This window comes from Dendrobates tinctorius, unplaced genomic scaffold, assembly GCF_039654945.1.
Source record: "Dendrobates tinctorius isolate UK_male_01 unplaced genomic scaffold, ASM3965494v1 ptg000060l, whole genome shotgun sequence".
In the NCBI taxonomy this organism is placed as follows: domain Eukaryota; kingdom Metazoa; phylum Chordata; class Amphibia; order Anura; family Dendrobatidae; genus Dendrobates; species Dendrobates tinctorius.
The window spans coordinates 44,274,266-44,289,671 of NW_027361728.1; the positions used below are offsets into that span (position 1 = coordinate 44,274,266).

General features: G+C 40.7%; 1 protein-coding gene across 1 annotated transcript in view; it reads left to right on the forward strand.

Moving 5' to 3' along the window:
• Positions 1-15,406, forward strand: part of SERPINI2 (serpin family I member 2) — a 95,928-nt gene that overhangs the window by 26,363 nt on the left and 54,159 nt on the right. The gene's annotated exons all lie outside the window — the stretch shown is intronic.

Sequence of the window (15,406 nt, forward strand, 5' to 3'; positions counted from 1 at the left end):
TATCACATGATTTAACCGATCCATTTATGATGCTCCGGATGCTGTAGAGAATAAATTTGCTACAATGTCTTCTCCAAATTCGAGGGAATCTGCCTAATTTGAATAGTTGTATGGATCAGTGTTCCCTAGTGATTTTTGTAATTCCAGTTTTTTTTTGCACTGAAGATGATGTTCAAAGTAGATCCCCTTTGCATCTGATCTCAGGCTAATAATTCCAACAACTTTATTTCACTTGCATTACATGTACATTACAAGACAGATTTACTATGCTGGAATCTGGGCAAGCTGGATGACCAACCTTCGGTAAGGTGTCAAGATTGTTATGAATATATATATATATATATATATAAATCCAACAATGTAGACCAGCTCACTCCTGTGAACCACCTGGAACCGCAGCTGACCTGGTTAACTCCGTTGTGCCCAGATCTGGATGTAGGAGTCCATCCATACAAATGTGAACAACGACAAAGCAAAGTCCAGCAATAACGTGAGCAATCCAGGATGCTGTTAAAATTTTTTTTCTTTTTATTCATAAATCCATTAAAATGCAATGGTCCAAGCAGTTCAAAACAGCAATAACGCAGGAAAGTAGTGCAGATAGGACTACGCGTTTCATCGGTAGAACCCGCCTTCTTCACGGTCCAGAATCTCCAGATTCTGGACCGTGAAGAAGGCGGGTTCTACCGCTGAAACGCGTAGTCCTATCTGCACTACTTTCCTGCGTTATTGCTGTTTTGAACTGCTTGGACCATTGCATTTTAATGGATTTATGAATAAAAAGAAAAAAATTTTTAACAGCATCCTGGATTGCTCACGTTATTGCTGGACTTTGCTTTGTCGTTGTTCATATATATATATATATACACACATTTGTGCTCAAAAGAATTTTTGCTTTCTTGGCCTTTTTTTTCAGAGACTATGAATGATAACGTCAAAACTTTTTCTCCACTCATGGTTAGTGGTTTGGTGAAGCCACTTATTGTCAAATTACTGTGTTTTCTCTTTCTGATTTTGGTCTGATAACATGCTGAAAAAATAATATCTGAAAAAAGGCCAAGAAGGCAAAAGTTCTGCCCGGGGTATGTAAACTTTTGAGCACAACTGTATACATATATATTTTTTTGTACAATTCTAGTAAATAAATTTTGTATGAAGATAAAAACATATTACTAATTAAGATTAGAATTACCTTATATAGGAAGCTGTTACTATTCCAAATCAAGCAGCAAATTATTTGGAAATCTCATCTGAAAAAAATTATATTTCACCTGAAAATATACTTACATTTTGAAAAGTACATAAAATAGCCAACTACATACAAAAACACCATCGCTCAATCCTAAAGGGTTAATGAGTTAGAGTTGTTACGCATAGGTCATATTATTTGTAAGCGTATTTTCTTGTATTAAGGCACATATAGATGCCTTCCTGCTTTTCCTAAAAAAGTAAAAAATTGTGCTCCCTGCACTATCTAGATATATATTCCTCCAGTAAGCCAATATGTATCAATAGAATAAAGCAATATTGTGGTTCCATAATCTTATGTACTGTAATATAGTAAGACTCTTGGATATAGGAAGTTACGCCAAGCATTTCTCTATTGTTGTCACATAATTGAAGGATCTTAGACCTTGGATGTTATTTTTTCATTAACTCAATCAGAATAGACCTTATTTCTAATGTGAGGCCGTGAGGAGGATCATATGTGAGGGTCGATATGTGTCCCCCAGGATTCGAACAGAGTCCTATTAAACCTGCTGCAGTGCATTGCAGTCACAGATATAACTGTGGCTGCAGTGCAAAATAAAAGTAAGTGTGGACCTGGACGAGTTATTTGGCCAAGGAAGTGTTTAGGAAAACCAGTTAAGGGCTTTTATTTTTGGAGTGAACTACAGGATGGTAGTGGGCCATTTGCTCCCTCCAGACCAGGTCTAACAAATAGCCCATGGCCACAGATTCCATTTAAACCCTGCAGCAAAGGGTTGGTTGTGTCAATCTTGGTTTACCAAATGGAGAGCAGGTGGCTCTGCAAGATTCAGGTGGTGTGAAGTAACAGAGCCAAGCAAAGCCACAAGGCCTGGCACCCCTCAGCGTGACACGGTGGTGCAGTTGCCTGTGGGAACTGGTCTCACATACAGACTGTCTTGACTACCGGGTGCGATACGGAGGATTCCATTTGCTTTCCATTTGTGAGATAAGGCCCCTTTACATTTAGCGATGCACCAGCGATCCGACCCGGTCAGGATCGCTGGTGGATCGCTAAATGATCGCTAGTGAGCTGTCACACAGGCAGATCTCACATCGATGCAGCAGCGATGCAGCGCATGATACTCACCTTTCACACACAGCGATCCTGACGTCCTCCCGCCCGCGTCCATGCGTCACTTGTCGGCGCCAGCAGGAAGCGGACGACGAGAAATGAAGCCAGACATTCTTGCGCGATCAGCGATGGACAGCGGGGGAGCCGGTCGGAGGTAAGTATCACACATAGCGATATCGCTAGCGATATCGCTATAGCGTCACAAAATCGGTGACGTTATAGCGATATCGCTAGCGATATCGCTATGAGTAAAACCCCCTTTACATTGGACATTAAAGACACATTGTTTTGAACTTTCCTATGGTCACTGCCTATCTGTTGCACTGCACCAACCCCGCTGCACTACACTAAAGAATATACCCTAATCGCCTTTCTTTAGTAGGGGATAAAGAATAACTTATAGGTTAAGTTGATATTCTTTTTCTCCCATGTAGAATCTGCACCTACGTATGCATGTTTTACTGCAAAGAAAAGGTAGATTGAGGTGCTTGTCATCTTCGTGTCTCGGTAAATATCGGTACATGTACTAACATCCTTCGTGACTTCCATCAAGACTGTGATGTGCTACCATTTACTTTTATGGGTTGAGCGTTAAATTTTGTGTTTCAGGCCTATGATTTCCTTTTAGATGATTAAGGGTTTTTGAAAAATCCGGAGAAAAATGCTCTGAGCAAATACACAAACTGTCATTCTTCTTTGTTTCCAAAAGTTTCCTTGCAAAACTGTCAATGTCTTCAAATTTCTGACCAATTTGGGAAAGCCAGCATTACATTCTCAACAATCTGTTAGGAAATGAATGCAGAATTATCTAATTTTCCAGGTTTTTCTTGTTTGCTGTGTAATTTCAGCAGCCAGAGACAATACATAGACTTGTAATTTAAATAAAACAACTTTACTTTAGTCCAAGTTAAACAGTGAAGCCACTTTAAGCATTTAATACATGAAACAGAAGAAACATGAATACCTGTCTATCTCTGCTTTTAAGCAGTTTCCTCACATATACAAAAATTCAATAAGGCCATGTGCACATGTTGAGCATTTGATTGCAGAAATTTCTGTATCTCTAGGAATTTGTTGGCAATAAAAACGCAATGGAAAAAACGTTAGTTTCTGGTGCGTTTTTGCATGCCTTTTTAGGCATTTTTGTACAACTATGAATACTTTTTAGCGCTAAATAAAGATATTTGAAAAAGGGAAAGTTTTCTGGTATAATTTCCTTGTTCAACACCTTCCTTTTCATGCTTATTTGCCCCGTCCCAAGCTAAAAATACCAGCGCTCAGCTGTCCCAGAAATGGTACTTCATATTTGAAGCGCCAATTCAGGCACTTAGCCCAAGCTCTTCCCGATGCCCTGGTGCAGTCGAATGGGGGTAATGGAATTGGGGTTGGTGTCAGCAGCTGTCACTGACACCAAGCCCTAGGTTTAGTAATGAAGAGGTGTCAGCCAGATACCCTCATTACTAAACCTGTAAGTAAAGAGTTAAATAGACACACACAACAAAAATATACAATGGTAGCATGCTGCTATTTGGGGATATGGTGGTTTATTACTTTTTCTCTTTTCCAGGTGACATGGGCATCAAGGATTAGGCGTTAAGGTGAGTATATGGTGTTTATTAATTTCTTTATTTTAACTTTTTTTTTTTTACTTTGAGCACAGGTGCCAGCTGATGACTACGCCCATCATCCAACATCTGCTCCCGCTGTAATCAGTAACAGCAGGCGTCGCCTAATGGGAGTAGTAGTTTGCCATCAGCTAATGCTGGTGACCTGCGGTACACTTTTTACCATGGGTCACAGTCACATCTCTGGGGTAACGCTGACATCTGACAGCATAACCCTGCAGCACTCTGATCAGAACCGCCGTGTCGGTGTTTCTCGTGCTCTCACACAGATGACACTATGGGAAACATCGTAGAAAAACCGTAAAATTGCAAGCAAAAACTCTGCAAATCTGCTACCATTTTTAGACCTGCTTTTTTGACTGACTCAATTGAAGTCAATGCATGAAAAACATAGCACAAAGAATTGACATGCTGTGGATTTTAAAGCAGCAAAAATTTGGAAAGAAAAATTACTGATCACATGCACAGCACTTCAGGATTCTCATTGACTTTGCTGGCATAAGGATTCCCTAGCGCTTTTGGTGCAGGAAAAATGCACCAAAAATGCACCTTGTGCACACAGCCTTAACCTCAATGTCCTGATGGTCAGATTTTTCACATCAGGGGTGTGTGGATTTTTCAGCTCTGTTGCTGTTGCAGACTGTAATATACTCAGCTGAATTGTCACCTGCGTCAGTCTATACCCATGTCAGATGCTGCCAATCCGTTCTTGGGGTAGTGTTGACAGTGGAAGGAGATCGCATTATTGACAGTTTCTACACAGTATCAGAGAGGGTTGGAGGATGGGACCCTCTTCCTGTTAGGTGGTACAGCCAGTAGGTTTGATAGTTATAGTGATGTCTCTCATCATCGTGTTGCAGAAAATGTACCAATAGACAGGGATTCTGTGTCCAATGACAGTACGTCGGCAAATAAGTATACAGTGGGTACCCCTTATTAAAAGTGGAGTACCAGCCAATGTATGAAGAAAGCAAGATAAAGTACCAAAAGAGAAAGACACAAGTCAGTATATGTAATATCTAAGAAAATGCTTCATTATAATCTAAATACAAAATTGAAAAAGTACTAAGACGTATAGACCCATGCTGATGCCACAAATCATTGCACATGGCCCCCAAAGACAAAAGCAGACACCTACATGGTGAGCATGAATATTACGTGAAACACAAAAGCTTGCCTCCAAATAGATGCCATAGTATAGTAATAGTAAGTAATAGAATTCAGTTTAAATGCATAAAGAAGAGAGAAGGAGCAAAGAAAAGGCAAGGTAAAAAGAGGTCTAAGGCTACTTTCACACTTGCATTTTTTTGCGCTGCTTTTTTGCGCACACAAACGCATTAAAAAAACGCATACAAAGGCTGCGTTTTTTTGCAGCAATGGTGGCACAGTTGGAAATGACACCGACTGCTGCCCGTACCAATTCTGCTGCATAGCCTGCAAGAAAGCATTGTTGCAGGCCTGCAGCACACTCAGCTGTTGCTCAGGACTAAGGTGTTCCGCTATGCCCTTTTCAATTTTACTAAAAAAATGGTGCTCTGGTCTGTTGAGGTCGGCCTCCAGACGGTCAAGGCGCTGTTCGACAGAGTGGAAGCGGTGTTCCATGTGGTTAAAACCACGTTCCATGAGTGAAAAACCGCTTTCCACTCTGTCTGACAGCGACTTGAGGCTGGCATTAAAGGCCTCGCTCAAGTGCATAAACTCGGGCAAGACATTCCTGTCCAAGGCCCTCTGCCGCTGGCGGGTAGTTCCCGCATAACCAGTGGCAGAGACCTGGGACAGGGAAACACCTGATTGACCAGCTTCCTGGTCAGCAGCTGTCCGTGTTGCAGATGTGCAAGGTGCTTCCTGGCTGTCGGATGGCTGAGATGGGTCCGAGGTCGTCCGATGAAGGACCGCTCCAGGGGCAGGTTGCAGGGTGCTGCTCCAGGAGCTGTGGAAGAAAGGAAAAACATTACTATCATGCATTTACAAGAAGCATCAGCTGTGGAATAGAAAAACACAGATTAATAAAAACCAAAAAATTATAATACTTATGCTCTGGTGGCAAGGACCGGTCTTAGGAACTGCAAAGCTTGATAGTACCGGTATTTTGTTCTGGTCCTTGCCGCTGAACCACTGCGACCCTGCCCCTCAGCACGAACATCAGCGTTGAAGCGGTTCTTGATCGAGCACCAACGTGTTCGGACTTTGTTCACTGTTGGAAAAACAAACAAACAACATTTAACAATTGTGTATGATGCACGATATATGCTATCATTAAACCCAAAAGTGCCATCACGAACAAGAGTCAATGCGGCATAATACAGCAATACAATACCCAAAGCAGTCACTTTTGAGCCAGATGACACTGTTGGGTTTCCTGCTAGAATATATCTAGCAGGAAACCCAATAGTGCCATCAAGGACAATAGTCACTGCGGCATAACAGAGCAGGGAAATACTTACTAAACGCCTTTTTGGAGGTTGCAGGGGCGCTGTCCCAGCCATCCATCAATGCTGCGGCCACCTCATTCCATAGCCGCCGGGTCACCACATTGTCCTTGTACAGCTGGTCATGGCTGTCCCACAACAGGGCACACTCCTGGACCAGGCGGATAAGGTGCTCATTTTCCAGGTAGACGTCTTCATCCCGTTGTGGAAACTAGAGAAAAAACATTCATTATAATATTTGAATTTTGGGTGAATGAAAAGTTAAAAAAAGATCCAGAAAAGAAGAAAGATAGAAGATAAAAAATAAAGGACATTGCAAATCATTTTATACTTACATTCCGTATCACCACCGGGACTGGGCTTGGCTGCTCATGCTGTTCGCCCTCACTAGTCGCGTCTACTGAAGATGACGATGTCTGAAAAAAAAAAAAAAAAAAAAAAGTTAGATTTTAAGAAGCAGCAGATATACTTACCAAACGCACGAAAATAATCACCTCACGGTCTGCTTGCGCCAGTTCCTGCCGGGATGGTGAATATTCCGATTCCGAAGACAGACTGCATGAAAAAATAATACAAAGCATTAGTACATATACAATTTAAAAGGACAGGCATACATTAGATGTAATAATACTCACATTCTTGCCGCTGAAGCTGGAATTGAAAATCGTGTCTTCTTTTGCAGTCTGTCTGCTCTCTAGGCTGTCTCTATAGTTGTGGTACAGTTCTGGCAGACACCTACTTTTATATAGACATGTTTTTTTTGGAGGGGGTGGGTTTTATCATGTGTCTAGATAATCTTGACCTAAAAAAACGCATGCGCAAAAAAAAGCATACGTGCGCATGCCAATGTGCACGTATGCACACCCATAGACTCTAATGTTAATTTTTTGCACAAAACATGCGCATACGTGCGCATGCGTTTTTTTTAAAGCGGTTGGGCGGACCAAAAAATGCAACATGTAGCGTCTGGAAATTATGGACGCACACTGGAGAAAAACGCAGCGCACGAAAAACGCATACAAACACATACCAATGCGCACCCATGTTAAATATAGGAAAAAAACGCATGCGCACGTATGCGCAAAAACACAGCGCAAAAAAACGCAAGTGTGAAACCAGCCTAAGAAGGTAATATTCATGGAAACAAAAATTTGTATAAAGGGTTATAGTTGGCCCCAAATTACTCATCCTCTAGCAGCCATGTGGAAGCCGCACCTATGTGTTTCAACATTCACCGCTAACTCTCCGTTAGCAGTGTACACACTCAGTATACTATTTAAATTTCAACTAGTGTATCTGTTTTTGCCAGCTTTCGTATTTTCTTAAATGCTCGGGTACGTTCTTTTTGATTTACGTGTCTGCTGTTTACCCCAAAACGCTTTTCATAGATTGGCCCTTGGTCTGTCTGAAAACATATGTAACTGCCTAACCTCTCTGACTTAAAGGGATACTCTGGGGAGATAATAAAGTGTTTTAATGGCCATACAATCATAAACTATATTGATAACATGAATAGTACTGCTAATAATGCTTACTTTACCTGCAATACAATGTGACGGTGCATCTGCTCTTAGTTACTTCCCTTTCCTTCTGGGAGTTACGTCATAAATCGAGGGCATGGCCTGCTCCTGTCTGCCAGTAACAGCCTGTCCCCGGATGACATCTCCCTCCATGCAGTCCGAGATAAGGTGGAATGCTCAGTCTCTGCCAAGCAGCAGTCAATCTGTGCTTTGCATACTTACCCGCACCCTCCTCCCTCCACTCAGCAGCACCCAATTATTGACCACCTTTCCCGCACTACTACATAGAAATGTAGAAGAGCTCAATTTGTCATATCCAGCATCTGTTGGTGTCTCTTTCTCGGGTATGATAACTCTGTAGGCTTGTCTGTAAACCTATACATAGTATGACTAGGTCACTGGTACTGTTTGTGAAGGGAGATATGTATCACGGAGATTGCTTTCTTCTGTGATCTAGAAACCCATAAGTTTCTCTCAAGCATGCTATGTGCTGAAGAAGCTAATCAGCAATCATAAGGGATGGGTTTGTAGGTGAGTAGGTCAGAGATGGGTGGGACGCCTACTCACCATATCTCCACCTCGAGGGTGTGGCTGGGATGTTAATTGTACAGCCACAGATTTTTTTCTCTCTGTTTTTTTGTGCTTTGGAGAGCAGAGACACCAGACATGGTTCCAGGTGGAGCTGAAGACACATGGTGGTCTGAGCTGGCGAACCCCTCAGACATATGGACTTTGTTATACTTTTCTTTTGATTTACTGTTATGCCAGCAAGGCCAGGTTTACTTTGCTAAACCCTGCAATGGTTTATGCTGTTCCATAATATACAAGCAGGTGATTTACCACAAGAAGCGTTCCTGTGTCTACCTTTGGAAGCAGCTGAGTGAGTCAACCCCTCACAAAAGTCACAGTGACAATGTGCATATATGTGCAGCTTCTGTGCAGACAGATCTGATGTGGGGGGGAAGAGAAGAAGGCAAAGCACAGATAGACTGATTGCTCTGGCAAGGGCTGGCCATGGCCTCACCACGCCCCCTGATCTTGGATTACATGGAGGGAGACATCATCAGGGACTGGCTGTTACTAGCAACCAGGAGCCGGTCACCCCCCTCATCTGGGACATAACATCCCAGGAGGGAAGGGGTGCACCAAGGAACAAATCCACAGTCACATTGAATTGCAGGAACTGTCAGAATTAGAACTAGTCATCTTATCTTTGTAGCTTATGACGGCATGACCATTAGAATACTTTTTTATCTCTCTGAAGTACCTCTTTAAACTGAGCTACATCTTGACCATGCATTTGGTTATGATTTTGTTATTGTCCCAGCTTCTTTGGTTTTGACCAGACTTGTACTTATTTGGTGCAGTCCACTGCAGTGAAGGCCAGACCTCTGCATATGGAAGAAATGGTGAACAGGGACTACATGGACATGCTAAGCAGAGTAGATATGCAAAGTCATTTGTACACGTTAGTTTGAGCTGAGGGATAACATTGTTTTTTTCTATTCCTGGTAATGAGCTGAGCATTAACAGCAGAGCGGCCTAAGGACTAATATTAATACCCATACTGGAAGAGAGAAAATTACAGATCCCATTTGAATTGTAAAGTGCTGCGAAATATGTTGGCACTATCTAAATAAAGATTATTATTATTACTATTGTTAGTATTACCCAATGTTCTATAAAAATGCAGAAGAAAAAACTTTACAAAAAATCAGAAATCTAGTTTTCGTAAAGAAAATCTGTTTTCTCAGATTACTTATGTCTTTTACAGCTAGTAAAAATGTGTGATATCTTGTATCTCTCTGCTAGTAGATAAAATTGATCTAGATGAAAAAAAATCATGCTATCTTGAATTGTTTCAATACTTTGATATTACGTGGGAAAAAAAACAAAAATATTAGATAACTATTTAAAATGATAGATGAGGTACTGTACAGGTTTAGTTTTAATACTCTGCGTCTTCTTTCTTTTCTCAGAAATCAAGTATAAAATATATGCAGGTGCCAAAAACAGTATATTGCAGTATTGTGGGCACTGTATGACTATTTTTTTTTATAGGCACTATCATTTTTACATTTTTTGTTTACTATTGCTATAGTGTTTTTTAACAGCTTTTTAAAAAAAAATAAACATTATGGAAAGAAATTACAGCTATATTCCTTTGCAGATATTAAATTATGTATATTTCCCATATAAATATATGCATAGCCACATGCAGTTATAACAGATTTGTATTTCTAGTACTTTTAAATATTTATCATCCAAACTTGCTTTAGTAAAATTTAAAAAAAGAATAAAAATTAAGCCCCATTCATATAAGGACCAAGTTTAATCTCTGTGGCTGTAACAAGTATGGTAATACAAATTTATTTTTCCTGGGGAATGTCCCTTCCATAGAGTCAACGTCTTGTGCTGCTTCAGGACCAGGTGTTCTTGTGGTCCTTCTCAGAAAAAATGTAACATAACTTAAGGGGGTTTTACACTAAGCAATATCGCTAGCAATATCGCTAAAACGTCACCGATTTTGTGACGTTATAGCGATATTGCTAGCGATATCGCTATGTGTGATACTTACCAGCGACCGGCTCCCCCGCTGTCCATCGCTGATCGCGCGAGAATGTCCGGCTCCATTTCTCGTCGGGCGCTTCCTGCTGAGACTTCCTGCTGTGACGACGAGCGACGCTGGACGCGGGCGGGAGGACGCAGGATCGCTGTGTGTGAATGGTAAGTATCGTGCGCTGCGTCGCTGCTGCATCGCAGTGAGATCTTTCTGTATGAAAGCTCACTAGCGATCATTTAGCGATGCACCAGCGATCCTGACCGGGTCGGATCGCTCGTCGGATCGCTGGTGCATCGCTAAATGTAAAAGGGCCTTTATCCGCTATCTCTCAGATACCTCTCTTCATGACCCTTTACCATCTGATATCTATAGAAACTGCCCTAAATAACATCTGTAACAATCTACTAACAGCTAAATCTAAGGGTCACTACTCACATCTGGTTCTCCTGGATCTCTCTGCAGAATTCGACAATGTGGATCACCAGCTCCTCCTCACTATACTATGCTCAAGGATTCCTCTCTCTTGATTGTCCTCTTACCTCTCTGACCACTAATTCACTGTATCTTTTGCTTGGTCATCTTCCTCTCCTCTTCCCCTTCCTGTTGGGGTTCCTCAGGGTTCAGTGTTAGGTCTCCTCCTCTTTTCTCTACACACCACTCCTTATGGACAAACCATGTTGACACCGAATTATACACATCTTTTGACATTAATAGAAAATACCACTGCCTGCTGTCCCTAACATTATGTCCCCCCTGTAACTAAAAAGAAATGTCCACTGCACAATCAATTAGTGAAGTATAAATTGTGAAGCTTTATTGATAAGGTACAGAAGGTGCATTCATATAGAAGCGCTTGTTCCTTAATTGTGACAATACGTAATGAGGTTTCGATTCATGGAATCTATATCAAATTAGTCACTATGAAAAATGAGGCACAATTAAAATGAGCACAGTGCCGATTAAAGTTATAAATCATGGAAACAGGTGATGAAAACTTATATATTGCTGCACAGTATATATATGATGAAGAAAACAAAGTTGACGTGAGTAGGTGACATGAACTTATTTACATGTATACATATATTTACACCCTAAGTCAAACCATGAAGTCTATGGGTTTAACATGCCAATTCTGTAACAGATGGGATATTTTAATTCCTGGAAAGATCTCTAAAGATAGCTTGGAGGTGAAAAAATAAAGGAATACATGAAGATGTGGAGAGGGCATATCAGATACAAGACCATGAGCAAAACTGCAAAGAAGTAGTTAGGGAAAAAAGGGGGCATGGTTGGGATGCACCGGTTAACAAGGGGTACAAAGGTATAGGTAGCATGAATGGTAAGTAAGCAGTGTATATAGAATGCCATAAATATGCAAACTGTCTTTGTTGGTTGCTATGCAGCAACAAATGGTAAAGTTAATGCATGGTGCCGTCTTTAAAACCCCCTGGGTGGGTGGGCACCCACCACCCACCCTTAAAAGATGACAACAAGGACAGTCTGCACATTCCTGGCACTCCATATACACTGGTTAGTTACCATTCATAAAAGTCCATATCACCCCCCTTTTGCCTCATTCAAAACAAAACATTAACAAAAAATTCACGTTTGGTATCATCGCGTTAAGAAATGTCCGATCAAAATATAAAGTAAATTAATCGGTAATCGGAGTAACGAGAAAAAAAATTAAAACTTCAGAATTACATTTTTTTTGCTCCACACAACATTGCAATAAAATGCAATAACAGGAGATCAAAACATCTACCTCAAAATGGTATCAATAAAAACGTCAACTCAGAGCACACAAAATAGACCTTCACTCAGCCCCAGATCCTGAAAAATAGAGACGCTATGAGGCTTTTTACAAATTTTGGAATTTTTTTTTCACCATTAAAATAAAAAATAACCTATACATGTTTGGTATCTGTGTACTTGTAATGACCTGGGGGATCATAATGGCAGGTCAGTTTTAACATTTAATGAACATGGTAAAAAAAAAACAACCAAAATACAATTGTGGGATTGCACTTTAGTTGCAATTTCATTGCACTTGGAATTTTTATTATTACATTTTTTAGTACCCCTTATAGTAAAATCAATGGTGCTGTTAAAAAGTACATGTCCCACAAAAATCAAGCCCTAACACTGCCATATTGTCTAAAAAATAAAAAAAAAGCTATGGCTCTGGGAAGAAGGGGAGCAAAAACGGAAAATTGCAAGGTCATGAAGGGGTTAATCTCCAGACTAATGTAATGCTTCTATGTTAGCCAAGAGGTCTCATCTATCCTGGGATCTTCATAGAGAAAATTACATAACATGGACAGTTTATATTCATTTGCATTCAACCCCCCTTGTAAAATTTATAATAAAACCGCATTTACACAACACACATTAATATACAATGGCAGAACATTAAGTTGTGTTAAAGTTATAAAACAAACAAACTTTATAACTAAGCATTTATAAACCTTCATGCTGTTTTGCTGGCTGCATGTCTAAATATAAATTGAGATACATACAAGTGGAAATGTGTCAACACTAATTAAAAGTTGCGACAACATGCAATGACACCAATCATTAAAACTGTCCTGTTTGGAGGATTTTTTGTGTAAAGTGTCAGGAGTAAGGCTTAATTTGCTTAATTTTTTTTATAGTTTTCTGTCTTTTATTGCTATATTTCTATTATATGTAGGTGTCAAAATGATAAGGTGTGACAATGACAGCGCTATTTGTGTATTTTTAACGCTCATGAGTCACTCAAATAGTTTGGAAAGAGAAATAAAGTTAAATTTTATTGTACACAAAGTATGTCAAAGTCCTTTTACATAACATGACAGTGATGCTATATTATTGTACTGGTTTATAGTCAGTGGAAAGGATCTAAAAACACAAATAATTCTATGTAGAAACTGGTAAATATAAGGTTACAGAACACCAACACCTACAGTATGTTGTTTTCCTGGGATACGGTAATTGTTTCCTTTGACTCTCTTAGACAATGCTTTGTCAATTCTACATTTTTTCTTCTTCACTTTCCCCACATAGCATATGAAGAAAGCAATAGAGCGACCATTAAGGCAGTTCAATACTGCATCAACTTTTAGTAATGAGATTATTTGCAGTAGATAGTAAACTTCCTTACCTTTCAGAAGTTTGACCTACTAATCAGGAGTGTACCCTACCATTCAAGAATCTGCCCTATCATTTAGGAAATTGGCCTATCATTCAGAAGACTGCCCTTTTATTCAGTACACACTGCCCTTCCATTCGGGAGACTGTCTTGCTATTCAGAAGTCTATCTTACCATTAAGAAGTTTTCCCTACCAGTCAGAAGTCTGCCCTAATGCTTAAGAGTCACACCTACCGTTCAGAAGTTTGCCTTCACATTTAGAAGTCTGTCCTACCATTCAGAAGTCTATCCTATCATTTAAAATTTGTCCCAATAACTCACGATTCTTTACTATCATTCAAGACTCTGCCCTAACAAATCAGCAGACTACCCTACTTTTCAGAAATCCATCCAACTATTCAGAAATCGTCCCTACCATTCAGAAGTCTGTCCAACTTTTCAGTAGTCAACCCTACCACTAAAAAGTGTGCTCTACTATTCAGAAGTCTTCCCAAGCATTAAGAAGTCTTCTCTACCATTCTGAAGTTTGCCCTACTCTAACATTTGCCCATTCCTAACATTTAGGAGACTGCCTTACCATTTATAAGTCTACCTAACTATTCAGAAGTCTGCCCTAACATTTAGAAGTCTGTCCTACTTTTTAGTAGTCTACCCTACCATTAAAAAGTCTGCTCTACTATTCAGAAGCCTACCCAATCTTTAAGTAGTTTGCTCTACCATTCTGAAGTTTGCCCTATCTGCCACAGATGTGTCAGAGTGTTATGAATGAGTCACCGAGGAGGAAAAAACAAAAAGCAAGCTAAGCCCAGAAAACCAGAGAGGTTGATAACTAGCGGATTGCAGACCCCGGGTCCTATCCACAACAACTAGCAGTAGCCGTGGAGCATGCCTACGGTGGTCCTAGACGCCTCTTCACGGCCGGAGAACTAAATAAGCCTAAAGAAAGAAAGGGAAAATCTAAACTGCCCCAGAGCAGACCCCAAAGCAATAGACAGCCCCCAACATGTATTGTCGGTGAAACAAGATGAAAACACAGACACAGGTAGAAAGATAGGCTGAGCAAATGATGGGGCCCTCGCTAACTAGAAAGGACAGGAAAGAAAAGCTGCTGTCTGCAATCACGCAAAAAACCCTGCCAAAAAGAATGTCCAACACGTCTGATAGAAAAAGGCCCTGAAGTCGCTAGACTTCAAATCACTATATCAGCACTTAGGTATATTCTGAAGACAGAGCAAAAGAGATCAACTGATCAGAGACAAAATGGGGATTCAGCCCAGTCCCAGCCAGGGCTGGCTGAACACAAAAACTAAGTAAACCAGACAAAAACTCATATGAACAATAGCAGAGAAAACTTAGCTTTAGGAAGGCAGGAACCAAACTGGAAACCAGGAGCCACAGTCAGGAAAAATCACCAACAAGAAACTAGGGAGTCGGCTGCCTTAAATCCAATCAGAAACTCCTGATGTGCAATCGCAGTCCTCTTCCTCAGGTGGCCGGTCTCTGCCATTTAGATCAGCTTCATTACCTCCCTTCACCAACAGAGGGAGTTCAGATAGAGAACTCATTACTCCTCTGTCAGCACAGCCAGCTCCATAACCCTCACCAGAAGCCAGAGGCAAACCCGAAAATGAGCTCACAACATCAGAGGCTGAAGACAGTCGCACAGTATCTGGCTGCAGAAGGTCTCTGCGGTTGGATTTGCAGACATCTTCCTAGTCCTTCTGTCTCTGGGTCCCAGTAGCAACCTCCCCCCAGCTCTAATTGACACATGTGGACTGGGTGTTTATAGACTTCCTGTCTGCTTTTGGGAATAACT